We start from the raw sequence: 24210 nt of genomic DNA, 5'->3' as shown, positions 1-24210 counted from the left end.
AATAGTAATTGTACTATTTAGTCTCATAAAAGTCAAGTCATACATAGGGCTATACTGCCCTCTTGTGTTCAAAATCAGGTAGGCCTATTGTATCTACATAAAAATATACTAGGTATGTGACGGTGAGAATATTTTACCACCGGTTAATCGACGTGTGACACCGCTGGGGGCTTTTGAATCGCCAACTTAAAAACGAAAGTAAAATATGTTTGTCCGCACTGACATTGATAGTGGTTGAGCGAGCGTTTCAAATGAATTCCTATGGAAGTAGGAATTAACTGAAAAACGTTCACTCTGTTCTGCTCGTTCCTCGCCTTGGATGCGCACCGTTATAAATGCCCGTGCAGCCATGAGCATTTTAGTTTAATTTTAAAATTAGCGCCTTTCGGGGGTGGATTGCTTGAAATTATTTTACAAAAGCACAATGTTGTGTTTTATTGCGACTGTACACAAATATAAGTTAACACTTTGCAGTTTGAATGTCGTCCTGTATAATGACGGAGTATGTTTTTATGTGTCCACTGTTCAATCGCGCCCACGCCACACACACACACACACACACACACACACACACACGGTTTACTATCTTTGTGGGGACTCTCCATAGACTTAATGGTTTTTATACTGTACAAACTGTGTATTCTATCTCCTCACAATAACCCTACCCCTAAACCTACCTATCCCAGAAAACTTTCTGCATTTTTACATAAGTTATTAGCTCCGCCCAACAGGAAGTCAACTATTATGGGTTGTTTGAAAAACGCATGCTGTGGAATTTGATGTACTCCTCCTAGAGAATTCATCCACTCGCCTCCAAACTCGGTCAGCATGAAGTCAAGACATTGAGGATGCTAAATTGCGGACGGATTTTTGATATCTCGAACGGTTTGGCCGTGGCGAGGACACAAATTTATGGCGAGAAAAGAGAAACACGAAGTGTTATAACTTCTGCACACATTAACTGATCTTGATGAAACTTCAGCAGTGTGTTCGTGGTAAGAGGCCGATCAGATGGATGTAACTATTGTGAGTCAAAGTTATAGCGCCACCAACTGGTAGCAGGAAGTGTGTCACTTTCAAAATGCTTTTGACAAAAGTTACTTTTACCCACAGTTACAAAAATCAGTACGTATATTGGTCTCATCGAGCCAGACAACTTTCTAATTTACAGTCATTAGCTCCGACCAACAGGAAGTCAGATATTATGGTTTGAATGTAGATTTTTTTGGATATTTCAGACTCTGAATTTTTATCCACTCCTCTTAAGTGGTTTATTTTATTCCCACCAAACTTTTTCAATATGATGAAAATACATGAAACATGCTAAATTGTGAACAGATAATACATATCTCAAACAGTTTTGCTATGGTGAGGGATTAAAGTAATGTCAAAAAAGGAAACACTAAAAGCCTCATATCTTCTAACAATGTAATTATACACTATTTCTATATAAAATTATACAAATATCAGAACTAAACCCATTTTATTCTTTTTTTTAAAATGTAATAATTGTTTAAGTTTAAAAACAGCCAGCATTTTTTTTGTCCAAAAAATAAATACATCATGTCATTCATAGTGCTATACTGCCCTCTTGTGTTCAAAATCAGGTAAGCCTATTGTATCTATACAAAAATATACTAGGTATCTGATGGTGAGAATATTTTACCACCGGTTATTCAACGGGTTAATAAATGTTAATCAATGTTGTGGAATATTTTGAGTGTATCATAAAATCAGAATAAGGTAAGACAAGTAATATTTTTTTGTCTTTTATATATATATATATATATATATATATATATATATATAGCTGCGAGCAGCGATGAAGGGCCAAAGCCGGCGACACCGCCACCCCGGGGCCTTTAGGTAACTAAAAGCACCGGGGTTGCGGTGCCACCGGCTTGGGCCCGCAATCGCTGCTCGCAGCTATATTTAGGGCCCAAGCCCTGAAAGGGCGAAGGCCCTATTGTTTCCGGTAGGATTATTTATTATTAGGGCCCAAGCCCTAAAAGGGCGAAGGCCCTATTGTTTTCGGTAGGATTATTAGGGCCCAAGCCCTGAAAGGGCGAAGGCCCTATTGTTTCCGGTAGGATTATTTATTATTATTATTATTAGGGCCCAAGCCCTGAAAGGGCGAAGGCCCTATTGTTTCCGGTAGGATTATTAGGGCCCGAGCATCGATGGTGTGAGGACCCTCTTGGAATTGCTCTGTTTATTAGGGCCCGAGCACCGATGGTGAGAGGACCCTATTGTTTTTGCTCCGTTTATTATTATTCTTCTTCTTCTTCTCCAAAGTGAATCGCTTTTTAGAGGGCCTAAACATGCTCGAAAACTCATGAAACTTTGCACACGCTTCAGAAGTGGTGAAAATTTACGTGTGATATGGTTTTCAGAATTGGGGGGGGGCAAATTCGGTAAATTATTGCCCCCACATTTTGCCCCGGCTCCTGGTTTCACGTACAGGTATGAAATTTGGTACATACATGTAATGACCCAATACCTACAGAAAAGTCTCTTGGAGCATAGCCCTAAACACAACAGGAAGTGAGCTATTTTGAACTTCCTCCTGGATTTTGGGCATTTTTCGTAATTTCCTGATGTTGTACTTTAACGAACTCCTCCTACAGATTTGATCTGATACTCTTCAAATTTGGTGAGTGTAATCTTAAGGCCTTTGTGACGTTAAATTGCGAAGATCTAGAGTTTTCGTCGAAGGGTGTGCCCTCGGCGGCCTGACAAACATCTATCTATAAATTACAGGAACGTCTGTCTGTCTGTCTGTCTGTGTGTGTGTGTGTCTGTTCCTCGCATATCTCTCGAACCGTTAGTCCGATTGATTTCAAACTCGACAGGTGTCTCGCCACGGGCACGAGTAAGTGCAGTGCCAAGTTTGACATTGTTTGGATGAGAAATGCAAAAGATATCGTTAAATATATCATTTTTAGAAGGTTGTGGTTTAAAAATAAACATTCTGACATTAGAGAGTTGTATCGGTCAAAGAAGCCCCAAGAAGGCTGTGGTTTAAAAATAAACATTCTGACATAAACACTCAGTCAGCTACACTGTTTACTTCTGAATATTATAGTTTGGTTCCCGAACGTGATAAATCCATCTATCTATAAATTACAGAAACGTCCGTCTGTCTGTCTGTGTGTTATTCGCATATCTCTCGAATGTGAGATAACCACTAAATGTGTGAAAACCACTATTTTCTGTTTCAAACTTTCACATAGCATCTTTAGGTTATAACAACATTGAAAATCAAAATCTGGATTTGAATTTTTTAAGATTTATTATAAAAACGGATTATTTTTTCCCAAAAATGCAATAAATTCATGACTTTTTTTTTTTTTTCAAAATGCTATTAATCCATTGAATCAATATAAAGTTATTTTTGATCATATTGCCATCGCAAGAAATATCTCCTGAACTTTTTTGACGGCGATCAGCTCACAAAAACTGATTTTGCACGGGCACTTTGCACTGCTCCCTGAATCGAGGTGCTTATTCATTTGTGGATGTAAACTGAATCTGTAAGTCAGCTATGCTGTTAGTGTTTACTTCTGAATATTATATTTCATTCTGGTGCGCTTAACGTTGTCGCTACTGTGTAATAATAGCCTATGCTATTCACCAACTAAACATATCCTATTCAATGCGTTCACAGTCTCTTTCACGGGCATCATTTGTAGTTGCCTATTCACAAACTGTTTGCTCAAGCATAGCGTTTTCTCGGAGTTCACTGTGTGCTTTTTACCATGCACAAATAAAAATGTCACTGAACTTTTGCTGTGTAATTGTAACAATGAGCACACACCAAACCAACAATTACTAAAAACACACACAAAAACTGATTTTGCACAGGCATTTTTTGCACTAGTTCACCCAATTTCGGCCTTTTGGTGATATATGCATGATCAGATAAGTTCAATATTAATGTTGCTTGGAGTTCTGATGTTGCTAGGCAACCACAGACAGCCTGCAGTAACTCAGGCATACAATTTTCAATCTGCCACAAACTTCACATGTTTGATAAGACTCCTGTCCTGAACACATGCCAATGCTCATTATGATTATAGCAATAGCACCACCTGCTGGTAGCAGGAAGTGTGGCAAATACAAAACGTGCTCGAAAAATCATGAAACTTTGCACACGCTTCAGAAGTGGTGACAATTTACGTGTGATGTGGTTTTAAAAATTGGGTGGGGCAAAATGGCTTACTTATTGCCCCTACATTTTGCCCCGGCTCGACGTTTCACGTACAGGTATGAAATTTGGTACACACATGTAAAGACCCAATACCTACAGAAAAGTCTCTTGGAGCATAGCCCTAAACACAACAGGAAGTGAGCTATTTTGAACTTCCTCCTAGATTTTGGGCATTTTTCGTAATTTCCTGATGTTGTACTTTAACGAACTCCTCCTACAGATTTGATCTGATCCTCTTCAAATTTGGTGAGTGTAATCTTAAGGCCTTTACTAAAGGCGCCGGGTGGCGGTGGCAGGGGTGCGAGGGCCCTTTTCATCGCTGCTTGCAGCTTTAATTAGGGCCTGAGCACCGATGGTGAGAGGACCCTATTGTTTTTGCTCCGTTTATTATTATTCTTCTTCTTCTTCTTCTCCAAAGTGAATCGCTTTTTAGAGGGCCTAAACATGCTCGAAAACTCATGAAACTTTGCACACGCTTCAGAAGTGGTGAAAATTTACGTGTGATATGGTTTTCAGAATTGGGGGGGGCAAATTCGGTAAATTATTGCCCCCACATTTTGCCCCGGCATACATGAATTTGGTACATACATGTAATGACCCAATACCTACAGAAAAGTCTCTTGGAGCATAGCCCTAAACACAACAGGAAGTGAGCTATTTTGAACTTCCTCCTAGATTTTGGGCATTTTTCGTAATTTCCTGATGTTGTACTTTAACGAACTCCTCCTACAGATTTGATCTGACTCCCTTCAAATTTGGTGAGTGTAATCTTAAGGCCTTTGTGACGTTAAATTGCGAAGATCTAGAGTTTTCGTCGAAGGGTGTGCCCTCGGCGGCCTGACAAACGTTCACCCAATTTCGGCCTTCTGGTGATATATGCATGATCAGATAAGTTCAATATTAATGTTGAATGCAGTTCCGATGTTGCTAGGCAACCACAGACAGCCTGCAGTAACTCAGGCATACAATTTCCAATCTGTCCCAAACTTCACATGTTTGATAAGAGTCCTGTCCTGAACACATGACCATGCTCATATTTGGTTATAGCAATAGCGCCACCTGCTGGTAGCAGGAAGTGTGGCAAATACAAAACATGCTCGAAAAATCATGAAACTTTGCACACGCCTCAGAAGTGGTGAAAATTTACGTGTGATATGGTTTTCAGAATTGGGGGGGGGCAAATTCGGTAAATTATTGCCCCCACATTTTGCCCCGGCTCCTGGTTTCACGTACAGGTATGAAATTTGGTACATGCATGTATTGACCCAATACCTACAGAAAAGTCTCTTGGAGCATAGCCCTAAACACAACAGGAAGTGATCTATTTTGAACTTCCTCCTAGATTTTGGACATTTTTCGTAATTTCCCGATGTTGTACTTTAACGTACTCCTCCTACAGTTTTGATCTGATCCTCTTCAAATTTGGTGAGTGTAATCTTAAGGCATTTCCTAAAGGCGCCGGGTGGCGGTGGCAGGGGTGCGAGGGCCCTTTTCATCGCTGCTTGCAGCTTTAATTATTAGGGCCCGAGCACCGATGGTGAGAGGACCCTATTGTTTTTGCTCCGTTTATTATTAGGGCCCGAGCACCGATGGTGAGAGGACCCTATTGTTTTTGCTCCGTTTATTATTCTTCTTCTTCTTCTTCTTCTCCAAAGTGAATCGCTTTTTAGAGGGCCTAAACATGCTCGAAAACTCATGAAACTTTGCACACGCTTCAGAAGTGGTGAAAATTTACGTGTGATATGGTTTTCAGAATTGGGGGGGGCAAATTCGGTAAATTATTGCCCCCACATTTTGCCCCGGCTCCTGGTTTCACGTACAGGTATGAAATTTGGTACATACATGTAATGACCCAATACCTACAGAAAAGTCTCTTGGAGCATAGCCCTAAACACAACAGGAAGTGAGCTATTTTGAACTTCCTCCTGGATTTTGGGCATTTTTCGTAATTTCCTGATGTTGTACTTTAACGAACTCCTCCTACAGATTTGATCTGATACTCTTCAAATTTGGTGAGTGTAATCTTAAGGCCTTTGTGACGTTAAATTGCGAAGATCTAGAGTTTTCGTCGAAGGGTGTGCCCTCGGCGGCCTGACAAACATCTATCTATAAATTACAGGAACGTCTGTCTGTCTGTCTGTCTGTGTGTGTTTGTGTCTGTTCCTCGCATATCTCTCGAACCGTTAGTCCGATTGATTTCAAACTCGACAGGTGTCTCGCCACGGGCACGAGTAAGTGCAGTGCCAAGTTTGACATTGTTTGGATGAGAAATGCAAAAGATATCGTTAAATATATCATTTTTAGAAGGTTGTGGTTTAAAAATAAACATTCTGACATTAGAGAGTTGTATCGGTCAAAGAAGCCCCAAGAAGGTTGTGGTTTAAAAATAAACATTCTGACATAAACACTCAGTCAGCTACACTGTTTACTTCTGAATATTATAGTTTGGTTCCCGAACGTGATAAATCCATCTATCTATAAATTACAGAAACGTCCGTCTGTCTGTCTGTGTGTTATTCGCATATCTCTCGAATGTGAGATAACCACTAAATGTGTGAAAACCACTATTTTCTGTTTCAAACTTTCACATAGCATCTTTAGGTTATAACAACATTGAAAATCAAAATCTGGATTTGAATTTTTTAAGATTTATTATAAAAACGGATTATTTTTTCCCAAAAATGCAATAAATTCATGACTTTTTTTTTTTTTTCAAAATGCTATTAATCCATTGAATCAATATAAAGTTATTTTTGATCATATTGCCATCGCAAGAAATATCTCCTGAACTTTTTTGACGGCGATCAGCTCACAAAAACTGATTTTGCACGGGCACTTTGCACTGCTCCCTGAATCGAGGTGCTTATTCATTTGTGGATGTAAACTGAATCTGTAAGTCAGCTATGCTGTTAGTGTTTACTTCTGAATATTATATTTCATTCTGGTGCGCTTAACGTTGTCGCTACTGTGTAATAATAGCCTATGCTATTCACCAACTAAACATATCCTATTCAATGCGTTCACAGTCTCTTTCACGGGCATCATTTGTAGTTGCCTATTCACAAACTGTTTGCTCAAGCATAGCGTTTTCTCGGAGTTCACTGTGTGCTTTTTACCATGCACAAATAAAAATGTCACTGAACTTTTGCTGTGTAATTGTAACAATGAGCACACACCAAACCAACAATTACTAAAAACACACACAAAAACTGATTTTGCACGGGCATTTTTTGCACTAGTTCACCCAATTTCGGCCTTTTGGTGATATATGCATGATCAGATAAGTTCAATATTAATGTTGCTTGGAGTTCTGATGTTGCTAGGCAACCACAGACAGCCTGCAGTAACTCAGGCATACAATTTTCAATCTGCCACAAACTTCACATGTTTGATAAGACTCCTGTCCTGAACACATGCCAATGCTCATTATGATTATAGCAATAGCACCACCTGCTGGTAGCAGGAAGTGTGGCAAATACAAAACGTGCTCGAAAAATCATGAAACTTTGCACACGCTTCAGAAGTGGTGACAATTTACGTGTGATGTGGTTTTAAAAATTGGGTGGGGCAAAATGGCTTACTTATTGCCCCTACATTTTGCCCCGGCTCGACGTTTCACGTACAGGTATGAAATTTGGTACACACATGTAAAGACCCAATACCTACAGAAAAGTCTCTTGGAGCATAGCCCTAAACACAACAGGAAGTGAGCTATTTTGAACTTCCTCCTAGATTTTGGGCATTTTTCGTAATTTCCTGATGTTGTACTTTAACAAACTCCTCCTACAGATTTGATCTGATCCTCTTCAAAGTTGGTGAGTGTAATCTTAAGGCCTTTCCTAAAGGTGCCGGGTGGCGGTGGCAGGGGTGCGAGGGCCCTTTTCATCGCTGCTTGCAGCTTTAATTATTATTATTATTCTTCTCCGAATTTAATCGCATTTTTGAGGGCCTAAACATGCTCGAAAACTCACGAAACTTTGCACACGCATCAGAACTGGCGAAAATTTACATCTGATATAGGTTTCAGAATTGGGCGGGGCAAAATGGCTCGATAGCGCCACCTATAAAAGTTCAACGGAGTGCGCCTCCCGCTATGTTCCACGTACGTGTACGAAATTCGGTACATACATGTAAGGACCTAATACCTACAAAAAAGTCTCTTGGAGCATAGCCCTAAACACAACAGGAAGTCAGCCATTTTCAACTTCCTCTCAGATTTTTGTGCAGTTTTTGCCATTTTCATGCCTCGTACTTTAACGAACTCCTCCTACAGTTTTAATCTGATCATCTTCAAATTTGGTGAGTGTAATCTTAAGGCCTTTGCGACGTTAAATTGCGAAGATCTTGAGTTTTCGTCGAAGGGCGGGTCCTCGGCGGCCTGACAAATTTTGATGTTTCGCCATGAAACAGGAAGTTGCTGTAACTCAGGCATGGAATGTCCAATCTGCCCCAAACTTCACACTTTTGATAAGCGTTCTGTCCTGAACACATGACCATGCTCATATTCAGTTATAGTCATAGCGCCACCTGCTGGCAACAGGAAGTGACATGTTTAACACTGTTATGAACTCCTGATAACATATAAAAAAGTGCCAGCAAGTGCTAAACATGCTAACAACATACTAGACACATGCTAAAACATGCTAGCAAACACTTAGCTAAGTGCTAAAGCATGCTATTACTGCAATTAAATAGGAATTTGCTGTAACTCAGGCACGGAATGTCCAATCTGCCCCAAACTTCACACGTTTGATAAGAGTCATGGCCTGAACACATCTACATGAGAATATTCAGTTATAGTAATAGCGCCACCTACTGGTAACAGGAAGTGTCATGTTTAACACGTTGATGCCGTTCTAGCAACATGTTAAAAATGCCATTGACTTCTAAACATGCTAGAAACATGTTAAAACATGCTAGCAAAATTTAGCTGAGTGCTAAAGCATGCTAATTCAATGAAACAGGATGTTGTTGTTACTCAAGAAGGCAATGTCCAATCTGCCCCAAACTTCACACTTTTGATAAGCGTTCTGTCCTGAACACATGACCATGCTCATATTCAGTTACAGTCATAGCGCCACCTGCTGGCAACAGGAAGTGACATGTTAAACACTGTTGTGGACTCCTAATAACATATAAAAAAGTGCCAGCATGTGCTAAACATGCTAACAACATACTAGAAACATGCTAAACCATGCTATCAATCACTTAGATAAGTGCTAAATCATGATATTACTGCAATTAAATGGGAATTTGTTTTAACACAGGCATGGGATGTTCAATCTACCCCAAACTTAATATGTAACATTGAAGAAACATGCTAGCAACACTTAGCTAAGTTCTAAAGCATGCTATAAAAGCTCAAGGAAGTTGTTGTAACTTAAGCATAAAATGTCCAATCTACCCCAAACTTCACACGTTTGATAAGAGTTATCTTTTGAACACATGTCCATGCTCATATTCAGTTATAGTCATAGCGCCGCCTGCTGGCAAAAGGAAGTGACGTTTAACACTGTTCTGGACTCCTAATAACATATAAAAAAATGCCAGTAGGTGCTAAATATCCTACCAACATACTAGAGACATGCTAAAACATACTAGCAAACACTTAGCTAAGTGCTAAAGCATGATATTACTGCAATTAAATATGAATTTGCTGTAACTCAGGAATGCAATGTCCAATCTACCCCAAAATCAATATGTAAAATGCTAGAAACATCATAAAACATGCTAGAAATGCTAAAGGAAGTTGTTGTAACTCAAGCATACAATGTCCAATCTGCCCCAAACTTCACATGTTTGATAAAAGTCCTGCACTGAACACATCTACATAGCAATATTCAGATACAGACATAGCCCCAACTACTGGCAACAGAAACTGACATGGTTAACACAGTAATGCAGTACTAACAACATAATTATTGTGTACTAAGCATGCTAGAAACATACTAAACATGCTAGCAACACTTAGCTGAGTCATGAAGCATGCTATTATCACCATTATACAAAACATTTTGTAACTGACTTTGACATACTCTTACTATATATACCTCCTTAAATGTACATTGCCCAACCATGTTCTGTCTTCCTAAAGCCACCGAGTGTTGATGGCACGGGTGCGAGGGCCCTTTCATCGCTGCTTGCAGCTTTAATTTATTAGGGCCCAAGCCCTGAAAGGGCGAAGGCCCTATTGTTTCCGGTAGGATTATTATTATTATTATTATTATTATTATTATTATTATTTTGTCAACCTTTCGGGCACTTTTGGGGCCCTTAACATGCTCGAAAACTCTTGAAATTTTGCACACACGTCAGAACCCGCGGCCATCAGGGCCGGACTGAAGCTGGTACCCGGGCGTGGCAGGGGGGCTCGACAGCGCCCCCTGGAACGGGATCCAAACACGTGTCCATAAATCAAACACGCTTGCATGTAATAATATGAAACTCGGTACACATATAGATCTCATCGGGCCAAACAACTTTCGTGCTCTAAGTTTTACGCCAGCCAAACAGGAAGTTGGCTATTTAGCGTTGTTTGGAAACGCATGCTGTGGAATTTAATGTACTCCTCCTAGGGAATTCATCGATTCGCCTCCAAACTCGGTGTGCATGAAGTCAAGACATTGAGGATGCTAAATTGCGGACGGATTTTTGATATCTTGAACGGTTTGGCCGTGGCGAGGAAACAAATTTATGGCGAAAAAATTAAACAGGAAGTGTGTTATAACTTCTGCATACATTAACTGATCTTGATGAAACTTCAGCAGTGTGTTCGTTGTAAGAGGCCGATCACATGGATGTGACTATTGTGAGTCAAAGTTATAGCGCCACCAACAGGCAGCAGAAAGTACATCACTTTCAAAATGCTTTGAAATCAGTGTCTTATTTTTACCCGATTTGCTTCAAACTTTATGTGTACAATGTAGACACACGGCAGATGTAAACCTGTGAAAGGATTATTGATATCTTAGATACTGTTGCCGTGGCAACGCATCAAACTTTAATATTATTTTTTGATGCTTTTGAGACTCTTAACATACTTGAAATTGCATGAAACTCAACAGACCCATCACATTTATTAGCCCGTAGACATGTGCAAAGTTTCAGAAACTGGCGTGGTGGAATGGCTCAGTAGCGCCACCTTTAGTCAAAAATGGGGGCTTAGTTTTTCCTAGAATCACAAAACTTGGTATGTGTATTGTTCTCATCAAGACGGACAACTTTCTAATTTACATGAACCATCTCCGACCAACAGGAAGAGAGATATTTTGGTTTGAATGTGGATTTTCTGAAGAATTTTCTCTCCCTCTCTCTGTGTCTGTGTGTGTGTGAGGGGAGGGGGGGATTTGACTATTGCTTTTATATTGTTAATCAAGGTTTTAGGGGCTTTTGGGGTCCTTAATGTGCTAAAAACTCTTGAAACTTTGCACACAGGTCAGAACCCACGGCCATCAGGGCCGGGCTGAAGCTGGTACCCGGCGTGGCTGGGGGGCTCAACAGCGCCCCCTTGAACAGGGTTCTAAAACTTGATCCATATATCAAACACGCTCGCATGAATTAATATGAAACCCGGTACACATATAGATCTCATCGGGCCGAACAACTTTACCCCGGTCAAGTTTTACGCCAGCCCAACAGGAAGTCGGCTATTATGGGTTGTTTGGAAAACGCTTGCTGTGGAATGTGAAATACTCCTCCTAGAAAATTCACCGTGTCCCCTTCAAACTCGGTGTGCATGTAGTCAAGACTTTGAGGATGCTAAATTGTGGACGGATTTTTGATATCTCGAACGGTTTGGCTGTGGCGAGGAATCGAATTTATGGCGAGAAAAGAGAAACACGGAAGTGGAATAACTTCTGCATACATTAACTGATCTTGATGAAACTTCAGCAGTGTGTTCGTGGTAAGAGGCCGATCAGATGGATGTAGCTATTGTGAGTCAAAGTTATAGCGCCACCAACTGGCAGCAGGAAGTGTGTCACTTTCAACATGCTTTTGACAAAAGTGGGGGGGGTTAGTTTTAACTACAGTAAAGAAAAAATAGTTTGTATATTGTTCTCATCAAGCCGGACAACTTTCTAATTTACATTCAATAGCTCTGGCCATCAGGAAGTCAGATATTTTGGTCTGAATGTGATTTTTTTTGCAAAATCAGCCTCTGAATTTTTAGCCACTCCTCTTAAACTATTTATTTTATTCATACCAAACTTTTTCAACATGATGAAACTACATTAAATATGCTAAATTGTGAATGGATAATAAATATCTCAAACGGTTTTGCTATGGCGAGGGATTAAAGTAATGTCCAAAAAGGAAACACTAAAAATCTTCTAAAAATGTAATTATATACCATTTATTTCTATATAAAAGAATACAAATATCACAACTAAACCCATTTTATTCTGTTTTTGCAATTCAAGAAGAATGAAAAAGTTAAAACAGGCTATTTAGTGCTATTTGGTTCAACAAAAAAGCAAACATAGGGCTATACTGCCCTCTTGTGTCCAAAAGGACATCAAAATAGTATATAAAACTTTTTACCAGGTAGGCCAATATTGTATTTAAATATACATTTATTAGGTATGTGTCTGAGGATATTTTCCCACCGGTTAATCGACATGTGACACGAGCGGACGCTTTTAAATCGCTAATATAAAAGTGAAAGTAATATACGGACGTCCGCACGGACATTGTTGGTGCACACACAAATCACACACACGTTGGAAAGAATGATACTTACATAACACTAAACCGCCAATAGGTGTCGCCAGGTGACCGTCTTAATGAGTGAGTCATTGATTCATTCGTTCAAACGATTCGTTTGAATGACTGAGTCATTAATGATTAAGACATTATGTTTATGGATTGATCATTTAATCTTTGAGTCAACCGATTTGCTCAAAATGCTGAATCATTCAGAAATGAGAAAACACGTTGCTGAGAGATGCGCGTGATGGTTCTTCTGTGATCTTTGTTTAACTATTTTCGCTGCTGAAACAGAACAAAAACTGTCAATATTGCATCTAAAATGTAAGTGACTTGATTGTAACTGTTTTTAACCTGTTGTATGAAATCAATGTCACAGTTTCAATCGTGATTATATTCAGGAAACAGCCTTCTCGTCAAGTGAGGTTTCTTAACGTTAACTCTTATAAAATGTATAAAAACTCACTATTTATATTTTTATAGTCAGTAAGTTGTTAACTGAGTTTCTTTTTTGTGTTCTGCACTCATTTGTTTACATTTCTCCTGGAGAAGCTGCACGAGCCTCAGCAGCGCAACCTTGCCAAATCAGTAATACATTTCTTGTTACCAAATCAGTAATACATTTATTATCAACTGTTGATTGCAACTTAAAATGAATGTAATAAAATTAGAATAATCTTTTTGTCATTGACGTTCTAATCAGGCTACTCTGGTCGGGCAAATAAAATTCTCTTTCAGGTAGGCCTATTGTATTTATATATAAATATATAGGGATGTGACTGTGGGAAAATTTTCCCACCGGTTAATCGACGTGTGACACCGCTGGGGGCTTTTAAATCGCTATCTTAAAAGTAAAATACGGACGCCCGCACAGATATTAATAATGGTGCTGAGTAGAGCAAGCATATTCAATGAATTAAGTAGGAATTAACTAAAAAACGTTCGCTTTGGTCTGCTCGTTCCTTGCCGTGGGCACGCACAGTTATGAATAATAATAATAATAATACATTTTATTTATAATGCACCTTTCACATACTCAAAGCGCTATAGCATACAGAACAAAAGAGTTTAAACAATCAAACATTGCAGTAAAAAAATAGGTATAAAAAAAATACACAGTTTATAAATTAAAAGCTTGACTAAAAAGTTGTGTCTTAAGAAGTCTCTTAAAACAAAACACACACATTCCAGAAATGCAATCTTGACATCGTAGTCTGTTCATTGTTGCGCATGTGAAGAGGATAATTTTGCCCTTCAATAGTGGAACGGATCTCCAGGATTATTATTCAATAATGGAATATATATATATAATTTTTTTAAGTGTGTTTATATATATATATATATATATATATATATATATATATATATATATTAGAGGTGGGCATAGATTAATTTTTTTAATCTAGATTAATCTAGATTAATTTTGAAATTAATCTAGATTAATCTAGATTAAAATGGCTCATTTGAATTCTGCCGAAGGCATTCAGAATATGTGTGCTACCCAAATAATGACTATAAAAGTAGGCTAAGTCTTTGAGAACGGGTTTCTCAAGCCAGGTGGCGCATTAGACCAGGGGCTCATCTCAGGAACTGTTTCCAAAATGCATCACAAACTGCTTGAGAAAGCTGTTCTACTCATAGACTGTAAAAGGTTACTTCTGTACTGTTACCGTCCGTAGGCAACATAGGCCTATGTTATTATCAACTACTATAGGCTATCAATTAGGGATGGGCGATATGGCCTAAAATCTATATTTTGATATACATTGCAGCCTTTTGCGATAACGATATACAGTATATTATAATAAAACCATTACAGAACAGGTTACACAGACCCTGCTAAACAACTGCTAATTTTTTTTTAAAGGGTATATGTAGTTTTGAGAACATATATTGTGCAAAACTGTAAGTATACAACATAATTTTGCAGATAAATAAAATTTAAGTACACTAGCTGCAGAGATCTTAAGTAGGTCTAATGTTTATTATAGCTTTGAGCTTATGAAACCCCAAATTTAAAGTTATAATATTGTCTAACTGATGTCTTTTCAGTTAAAAAGAAACACAACAACGATTCTTAAAAGCGGGCGTAGACAGAGATTATGTGTTAACGTTACACCACTAAGATATATTGGATTGAGAATAATACGCGCGCGCTGGTAGGCTATTCAGTGATATCATGTTTCGTTTTGAATTTGAGGTGGTAGAACGGATTATTCGTGTGTTAACTTACCGAACCGTTACCCCACACACTCGGATAGTTTGCTGCTGTTTGTCGGACGGCTTAAATCCGAACCAAGTCCAAATAATGGACGTTGCAGCTTTCACTTTCAGCCGTGTTTACTTAAGATGATGACGAATATACGTTGCAGCCGGGTTACCTCGCGGCCGCGGGTAGATTGCGTCATCATAGCTTGTGTAGTAGAGCCATCTTCCAACCCAACTTGGGGAATAGATTAACGGCGATATTTTTTTTATCGCGCGATAAGGGTCTCGCGTTAACACAGCGCGTTAACGCCGATAACGGCCCACCACTAATATATATATATGGAGGGCCCAAGCCGGTGACACCGCCACCCCGGTGCCTTTAGTGTAACTAAAGGCATCAGGGTGGCGGTGCCACCGGCTTGGGCCCGCAATCGCTGCTCGCAGCTATATTTATTATTATTATTCTTATTTTTCTGTCAACCTTTCGGGCACTTTTGGGGCCTTTAACATGCTCGAAAACTCTTGAAATTTTGCACACAGGTCAGAACCTGCGGCCATCAGGGCCCGGGCTGAAGCTGGTACCCGGGCGTGGCAAGGGGGCTCAACAGCGCCCCCTTGAACGGGGTCCGAAAACTTGGTCCATAAATCAGACACGCTTGCATGTAATAATATGAAACTCAATACACATATAGATCTCATCGGGCCAAACAACTTTCGTACTTTTACTTTTTACGCCAGCCCAACAGGAAGTCGGCTATTATGGGTTTTTTGGAAACGCATGCTGTGGAATTTAATGTACTCCTCCTAGGGAATTCATCCATTCGCCTCCAAACTCAGTCAGCATGAAGTCAAGACATTGAGGATGCTAAATTGCGGACGGATTTTTGATATCTCGAACGGTTTGGCCATGGCGAGGACACGAATTTATGGCGAATAATGGAAACAGGAAGTGTGTTATAACTTCTGCATACATTAACTGATCTTGATGAAACTTCAGCAGTGTGTTCGTGGTAAGAGGCCGATCACATGGATGTAACTATTGTGAGTCAAAGTTATAGCGCCACCAACTGGCAGCAGGAAGTGTGTCACTTTCAACATGCTTTTGACAAAAGTGGGCGGGTTAGTTTTGACTACAGTAAAAAAAAAAAAAAGTTTTATATTGTACTCATCAAGCCGGACAACTTTCTAATTAACATTCATTAGCTCCGGCCATCTGGAAGTCAGATATTTTGGTCTGAATGTGGATTTTTTGGATATTTCAGACTCTGAGTTTTTAGTTACTCCTGCTTATACATAGGGCTATACTGCCCTCTTGTGTTCAAAATCAGGTAGGCCTATTGTATCTATATAAAAATATACTAGGTAATATGTGACTTTGAGAATATTTTACCACCGGTTAATCGACGTGTGACACCACTGGGGGCTTTTGAATCGCCAACTTAAAAACGAAAGTAAAATATGTTCGTCCGCACTGACATTGATAGTGGTTGAGCAAGCATTTCAAAAGAATTCCTATGGAAGTAGGAATTAACTGAAAAACATTCCTCGCTCTTTCTTCGCCGTGGACGCGCACCGTTATGAATGCCCGTGCAGCCGTGAGCATTTTAGTTTAATTTTAAAATTAGCGCCTTTCGGGGGGTGGATTGCTTGAAATTATTTTACAAAAGCACAATGTTGTGTTTTATTGCGACTGTACACAAATATAAGTTAACACTTTGCAGTTTGAATGTCGTCCTGTATAATGACGGAGTATGTTTTTATGTGTCCACTGTTCAAACGCGCCCACGCCACACACACACACACACACACACACACACACACACACACACACACACACACGGTTTACTATCTTTGTGGGGACTCTCCATAGCCTTAATTTTTTTATACTGCATAAACTGTATATGCTATCTCCTCACACTAACCCTACCCCTAAACCTACCTATCACAGAAAACTTTCTGCATTTTTACATTTCCAAAAAAACTCATTCTGTATGATTTATAAGCTTGTTTACCCATGGGGACCTCTATTTAGGTCCCCACTGTGACACGAGTCCCCATGAGTCTGTATGCATTCAGGTTGAAGTCCCCACCGGGATAGAAAAACATGAACACACACACACACACACATTCCAGCATTGTAATCTTGACATCGCAGCCTGTTCATTATGGCCTTCATAAAATATAATAATAAAATAGTCAACCTAACATATAACAATTACACTGCTCTAAATAGTCAGTAGTACAATTCATACATTCACAGTAAGCACCGCTCCACTGTGGTGTTTCCAAGCACATTTTTGCGTCGATATTGGAACACGAGTGAAGAACAAAGCCTATAATAAAGAATAGTTTAGCATCCAAATACATCGCAAATGTTGAAACATTTTGATTCTAATGAGAGGGTTACGTGAGCCCAACACTGCTTTCTTTCATTTTTATTTTTACATTAAATTTAAAGGATTTGTTGTGGAATATTTTGAGTGTATCATAAAATCAGAATAAGGTAAGTCAAGCAATATTTTTGGTCTTTTATATATATATATATATATATATATATATATATATATATATATATATATATATATATATATATATATATATATAATATAGCTGCGAGCAGCGATGAAGGGCCAAAGCCGGCGGTACTGCCACCCCGGTGCCTTTAGGTGACTAAAGGCACCGGGGTTGCGGTGCCACCGGCTTGGGCCCGTAATCGCTGCTCGCAGCTATATTTTATTATTATTATTATTCTTATTTTTCTGTCAACCTTTCGGGCACTTTTGAGACCTTTAACGTGCTCGAAAACTCTTGAAACTTTGCACACGGGTCAGAACCCGCGGCCATCAGGGCCGGGCTGAAGCTGGTACCCGGGCGTGGCAGGGGGGCTCGACAGCGCCCCCTTGAACGGGGTCCGAAAACTTGGTCCATAAATCAGACATGTTTGCATGTAATAATATGAAACTCGGTACACATAGATCTCATCGGGCCGAACAACTTTCGTACTTTTACTTTTTACGCCAGCCCAACAGGAAGTCGGCTATTATGGGTTGTTTTGAAACGCATGCTGTGGAATTTAATGTACTCCTCCTAGAGAATTCATCCAATCGCCTCCAAACTCGGTCAGCATGAAGTCAAGACATTGAGGATGCTAAATTGCGGACAGATTTTTGATATCTCGAACGGTTTGGCCGTGGCAAGGAAACGAATTTATGGCGAATAAGGGACACAGGAAGTGTGTTATAACTTCAGCATACATTATCTGATCTTGATGAAACTTCAGCAGTGTGTTCGTTGTGAGAGGCCGAACACAAGGATGTGACTATTGTGAGTCAAAGTTATAGCGCCACCAAATGGCAGCAGGAAGTGTGTCACTTTCAAAATGCTTTGAAATCACTCTCTTATTTTTACCAGATTTGCTTCAAACTTTATGTGTATAATGTAGACACACGGCAGATGTAGACCTGTGAAAGGATTATTGATATCTTAGATACTGTTGCCATGGCAACGCATCAAACTTTAATATTCTTTTTTGATGCTTTTGAGACTCTTAACATACTTGAAATTGCATGAAACTCGACAGACACATCACACTTATTATCCAGTAGACATGGGCAAAGTTTCAGAAACGGGCGTGATGAGGGGCTCAGTAGCGCCACCTTTAGTCAAAAATGGGGGCTTAGTTTTACCTAGAATCACAAAACTTGGTATGTATATTGTTCTTATCGAGCCGGACAACTTTCTAATTTACACTTATTAGCTCAAAGCAACAGAAAGTCAGATATTTGGGTTTGAATGTGATTTTTTGGAGAATTTTCTCTCTCTCTCTGTCTCTGAGTGTGTGAGGGGTGGGGGTGATTTGTCAGTTGAGTGAGATTTACTTTTTCATTTGTTTTTCAAGGTTTCTGGGGCTTTTGGGTCCCTAAACGTGCTCGAAAACTCTTGAAACTTTGCACACAGGTCAGAACCCGCGGCCATCAGGGCGGGGCTGAATCTGGTAGCCGGGCGTGGCAGGGGGGCTCAACAGCGCCCCCTTGAACGGGGTTCTAAAACTTGGTCCATATATCAAACACGCTTGCATGAATTCATTTGAAACTCGGTACACATATAGATCTCATCGGGCCGAACTACTTTCGTGCTCTAAGTTTTACGCCAGCCCAACAGGAAGTCGGCTATTTAGGGTTGTTTGGAAACGCTTGCTGTGGAATTTAATGTACTCCTCCTAGGAAATACATCGATTCGCCTCCAAACTCAGTCAGCGTGAAGTCAAGACATTGAGGATGCTAAATTGCGGACGGATTTTTGATATCTCGAACGGTTTGGCCGTGGCGAGGAAACGAATTAATGGCGAGAAAAGAGAAACACGAAGTGTTATAACTAATGCATACATTAACTGATCTTTATGAAACTTCAGCAGTTTGTTCATGGTAAGAGACCGATCAGATGGATGTAACTATTGTGTGTCAAAGTTAAAGCGCCACCAACTGGCAGCAGGAAATGTGTCACTTTCAAAATGCTTTTGACAAAAGTGGGGGGAGGGGGGGGTTGTTTTACCTACAGTAGCACAACTCAGTACGTATGTTGATCTCATCGACCTGGACAACTTTCTAATTTAAAGTCATAAGCTCCGACCATCAGGAAGTCAGATATTTTGGTTTGAATGTGGATTTTTTGCAAAATCAGCCTCCAAAAGGCACTAAAAGCCTCAAATCTTCTAAAAATGTAATTTTATACCATTTATTTCTATATAAAAGTATACAAATATCACAACTAAACCCATTTTATTCTGTTTTTAAAAATAATTTTATTCTAATTTTATTCTACATTTTAAAACAGTACAGTAAAATAAAAATTCAAGTCATACATAGGGTTATACTGCCCTCTTGTGCCCAAAAGGACATCAAAATAATATATAAAACTTTTTACCAGCTAGGCCAATAATGTATTTAAATATACATTTATTAGGTATGTGTCTGAGGATATTTTCCCACCGGTTAATCGACGTGTGTGACACGAGCGGGTGCTTTTAAAACGCTAATATAAAAGTGAAAGAAAAATACGGACGTCCGCACGGACATTTATAATGGTGCACACACAAATCACACACACGTTGGAAAGAATTATGCTTTTAAACAACACTAAACCGCCATTAGATGTCGCCAAGTGACCGTCTTAATGAGCGAGTCATTGATTAATTCGTTCAAACGATTCGAAATCCATAAACATATACAGATCCATAAACATGGATCCATAAACATCCAATCCATAAACATAAACAGATGTTTATGGATTGATCATTCAATCTTTGAGTCAACCAATTCGTTCAAAATGCTGAATCATTCAGTTATGAGAAAACACGTTCCTGTGAGATGCGTTCTTCTGTGATCTTTGTTTAACTATTTTCGCTGCTGAAACAGAACAAAAACAGTCAATATTGTATCTAAAATGTAAATGACTTCATTTTAACTGTTAATATCCTGTTGTATGAAATCAATGTCACAGTTTCAATTGTGATTGTATTCAGGAAAAGTTAGGTACGGAGAGCGAGCGATTTCAACGAAATCAGAACTAAACCCATTTTATTCTTTTATTATTATTATTATTATTCAATTTAAGAATTATGTTTGAGTTTAAAAAAAGCCAGAATGTTTTAGTCCAAAAAATAAATAAATCATGCCATGGATTGCTTGAAATTAATTTTTTTTATTATATTTATTTTTTTCGTTTTGGCTTTGTTTATAGTTTATTTTTTATTTTTTATTCTTGTTCCGTTCGGAATATCATTACATTTAAAGGATTTGTTGTGGAATATTTTGAGTGTATCATAAAATCAGAATATTCTCTCGATTTAGTGATCCCCTACTTATTATTTTATTTTATTTTTTTCTTTGTTCTAATCAGGTCAGGCAAGTAAAATTATCTGTGTCTTGTCCCTTAAATTTATATATATATATATATATATATATATATATATATATATATATATATATATATATATATATATATATATATGTGTATGTGTGTGTGTGTGTGTATATATATATATATATATATATATGTGTGTGTGTGTGTGTGTATATATATATATATATATATATATATATATATGTGTATGTGTGTGTGTGTGTGTGTATATATATATAAATATAAATATAGCTGCGAGCAGCGATGGAGGGCCAAAGCCGGCGGTACCGCCACCCTGGCACCGGGATTGCGGTGCCACCAGGCTTGGGCCCGTAATCGCTGCTCGCAGCTATATTTATTATTATTATTATTATTATTTTTCTGTCAACCTTTCGGGCACTTTTGGGGCCTTTAACATGCTCGAAAACTCTTGAAATTTTGCACACAGGTCAGAACCTGCGGTCATCAGGGCCGGGCTGAAGCTGGTACCCGGGCGTGGCAGGGGGGCTCAACAGCGCCCCCTTGAACGGGGTCCGAAAACTTGGTCCATAAATCAGACACGCTTGCATGTAATAATATGAAACTCAATACACATATAGATCTCATCGGGCCAAACAACTTTCGTACTTTTACTTTTTACGCCAGCCCAACAGGAAGTCGGCTATTATGGGTTGTTTGGAAACGCATGCTGTGGAATTTAATGTACTCCTCCTAGGGAACTCATCCATTCGCCTCCAAACTCAGTCAGCATGAAGTCAAGACATTGAGGATGCTAAATTGCGGACGGATTTTTGATATCTCGAACGGTTTGGCCGTGGCGAGGACACGAATTTATGGCGAATAATGGAAACAGGAAGTGTGTTATAACTTCTGCATACATTAACTGATCTTGATTAAACTTCAGCAGTGTGTTCGTTGTAAGAGGCCGATCACATGGATGTGACTATTGTGAGTCAAAGTTATAGCGCCACCAACTGGCAGCAGGAAGTGTGTCACTTTCAAAATGCTTTGAAATCACCCTCTTATTTTTACCCGATTTGCTTCAAAATTTATGTGTATAATGTAGACACACGGCAGATGTAGAGCTGTGAAAGGTTTATTGATATCTTAAATACTGTTGCCGTGGCAACGCATCAAACTTTAATATTCTTTTCAGATGCTTTTGAGACTCTTAACATACTTGAAATTGGATGAAACTCGACAGACACATCACATTTATTATCCAGTAGACATGTGCAAAGTTTCAGAAACGGGCGTGGTGAGGGGCTCAGTAGCGCCACCTTTAGTCAAAAATGGGAGCTTAGTTTTAAGTAGAGTCACAAAAATCGTTATGTATATTGTTCTCATCAAGCCGGACAACTTTCTAATTTATAGTCATAAGCTGTGACCAACAGGAAGTGAGATATTTTGGTTTGAATGTGATTTTTTGGAGAATTCTCTCCCTCTCTCTCTCTGCCTCTGCGTCTCTGTGTGTGTGAGGGGTGGGGGGATTTGTCTTTTGAGTGAGATTTGTTTAAAATTCCTGTTTTTCAAGGTTTCAGGGTCTTTTGGGGCCTTTAACATGCTCGAAAACTCTTGAAACTTTGCACACAGGTCAGAACCCACGGCCATCAGGGCTGGGCTGAAGCTGGTACCCGGGCGTGGCAGGGGGGCTCAACAGCGCCCCCTGGAACGAGATCCGAACACTTGTCCATAAATCAAACACACTTGCATGTAATGATATGAAACTCGGTACACATATAGATCTCATCGGGCCGAACAACTTTCGTGCTCTAAATTTTATGCCAGCCCAACAGGAAGTCGGCAATTATGGGTTGTTTGGAGAACGCTTGCTGTGGAATTTGAAACACTTCTCCTAGAGAATTAATTAAATCGCCACCAAACTCGGTGTGCATGAAGTCAAGACATTGAGGATGCTAAATTGCGGACAGATTTTTGATATCTCAAACGGTTTGGCCGTGGCGAGGACACAAATTTATGGCGAGAAAAGAGAAACACGAAGTGTTATAACTTCTGCACACATTAACTGATCTTGATGAAACTTCAGCAGTGTGTTCGTGGTAAGAGGCCGATCAGATGGATGTGACTATTGTGAGTCAAAGTTATAGCGCCACCAACTGGCAGCAGGAAGTGTGTCACTTTCAAAATGTTTTTGACAAAAGTGGGGGGGTTAGTTTTACCCACAATTACAAAAATCAGTATGTATATTGGTCTCATCGAGCCGGACAACTTTCTAATTGACAGTTATTAGCTATGACCAACAGGGTGTCAGATATTTTGGTCTGAATATGGATTTTTTGCTAAATCAGCCTCTGAGTTTTTAGTTACTCCTCCTAAAAGGTTTATTTTATTCCCACCAAACTTTTTCAACATGATTAAAATATATTAATGATGCTAAATTGTAAACGGATATTGAATATCTCAAACGGTTTTGCTATGGCGAGGGATTAAATTAATGTCAAAAAGGAAGCAGGAAACATCTCAACATAACTTCCAAAAATGTAATTATACACCATTTATTTTTATGTAAAATGATACAAATATTAGAACTAAACCCATTTTATTCTGTTTTTGCAATTCAAGGAGTATGAAAAAGTTAAAACAGGCTATTTAGTGCTATTTGGTTCAACAAAAAAGCAAACATAGGGCTATACTGCCCTCTTGTGTCCAAAAGGATATTAAAATAGTATATAAAACGTTTTACTAGGTAGGCCTATTGTATTTAAATATAAATTTATTAGGTATATGACTGTGAGGATATTTTCCCAACGGTTAATCGACGTGTGACACGAGCGGGTGCTTTTAAATCACTAATATAAAAGTGAAAGTAAAAAACGGAGGTCCGCACGGACATTGATAATGGTGCACGTTGGAAAAAATGATACTTTTAAACATAACACTAAACCGCCATTAGGTGTCGCCAGGCGACCATCTTAATGAGCGAGTCATTGATTCATTTGTTCAAACGATTCGTTCGAATGACTGAGTCATTCATGATTGAGACAGATGTTTATGGATTGACCATTGAATCTTTGAGTCAACCGATTCGTTTCAAAATGCTGAATCATTAAGTAATGAGAAAACAAGTTGCTGTGAGATACGCGATGGTTCTGCTGTGATCTTTGTTTAACTATTTTTGCTGCTGAAACAACAAAAACAGTTAATATTGCATCTAAAATGTAAGT

This window comes from Scardinius erythrophthalmus (genome assembly GCF_964197995.2).
Source record: "Scardinius erythrophthalmus genome assembly, chromosome: 22".
In the NCBI taxonomy this organism is placed as follows: domain Eukaryota; kingdom Metazoa; phylum Chordata; class Actinopteri; order Cypriniformes; family Leuciscidae; genus Scardinius; species Scardinius erythrophthalmus.
The sequence above is the reverse complement of the archived record's forward strand: the minus strand, read 5'-3'. Positions refer to the sequence as shown.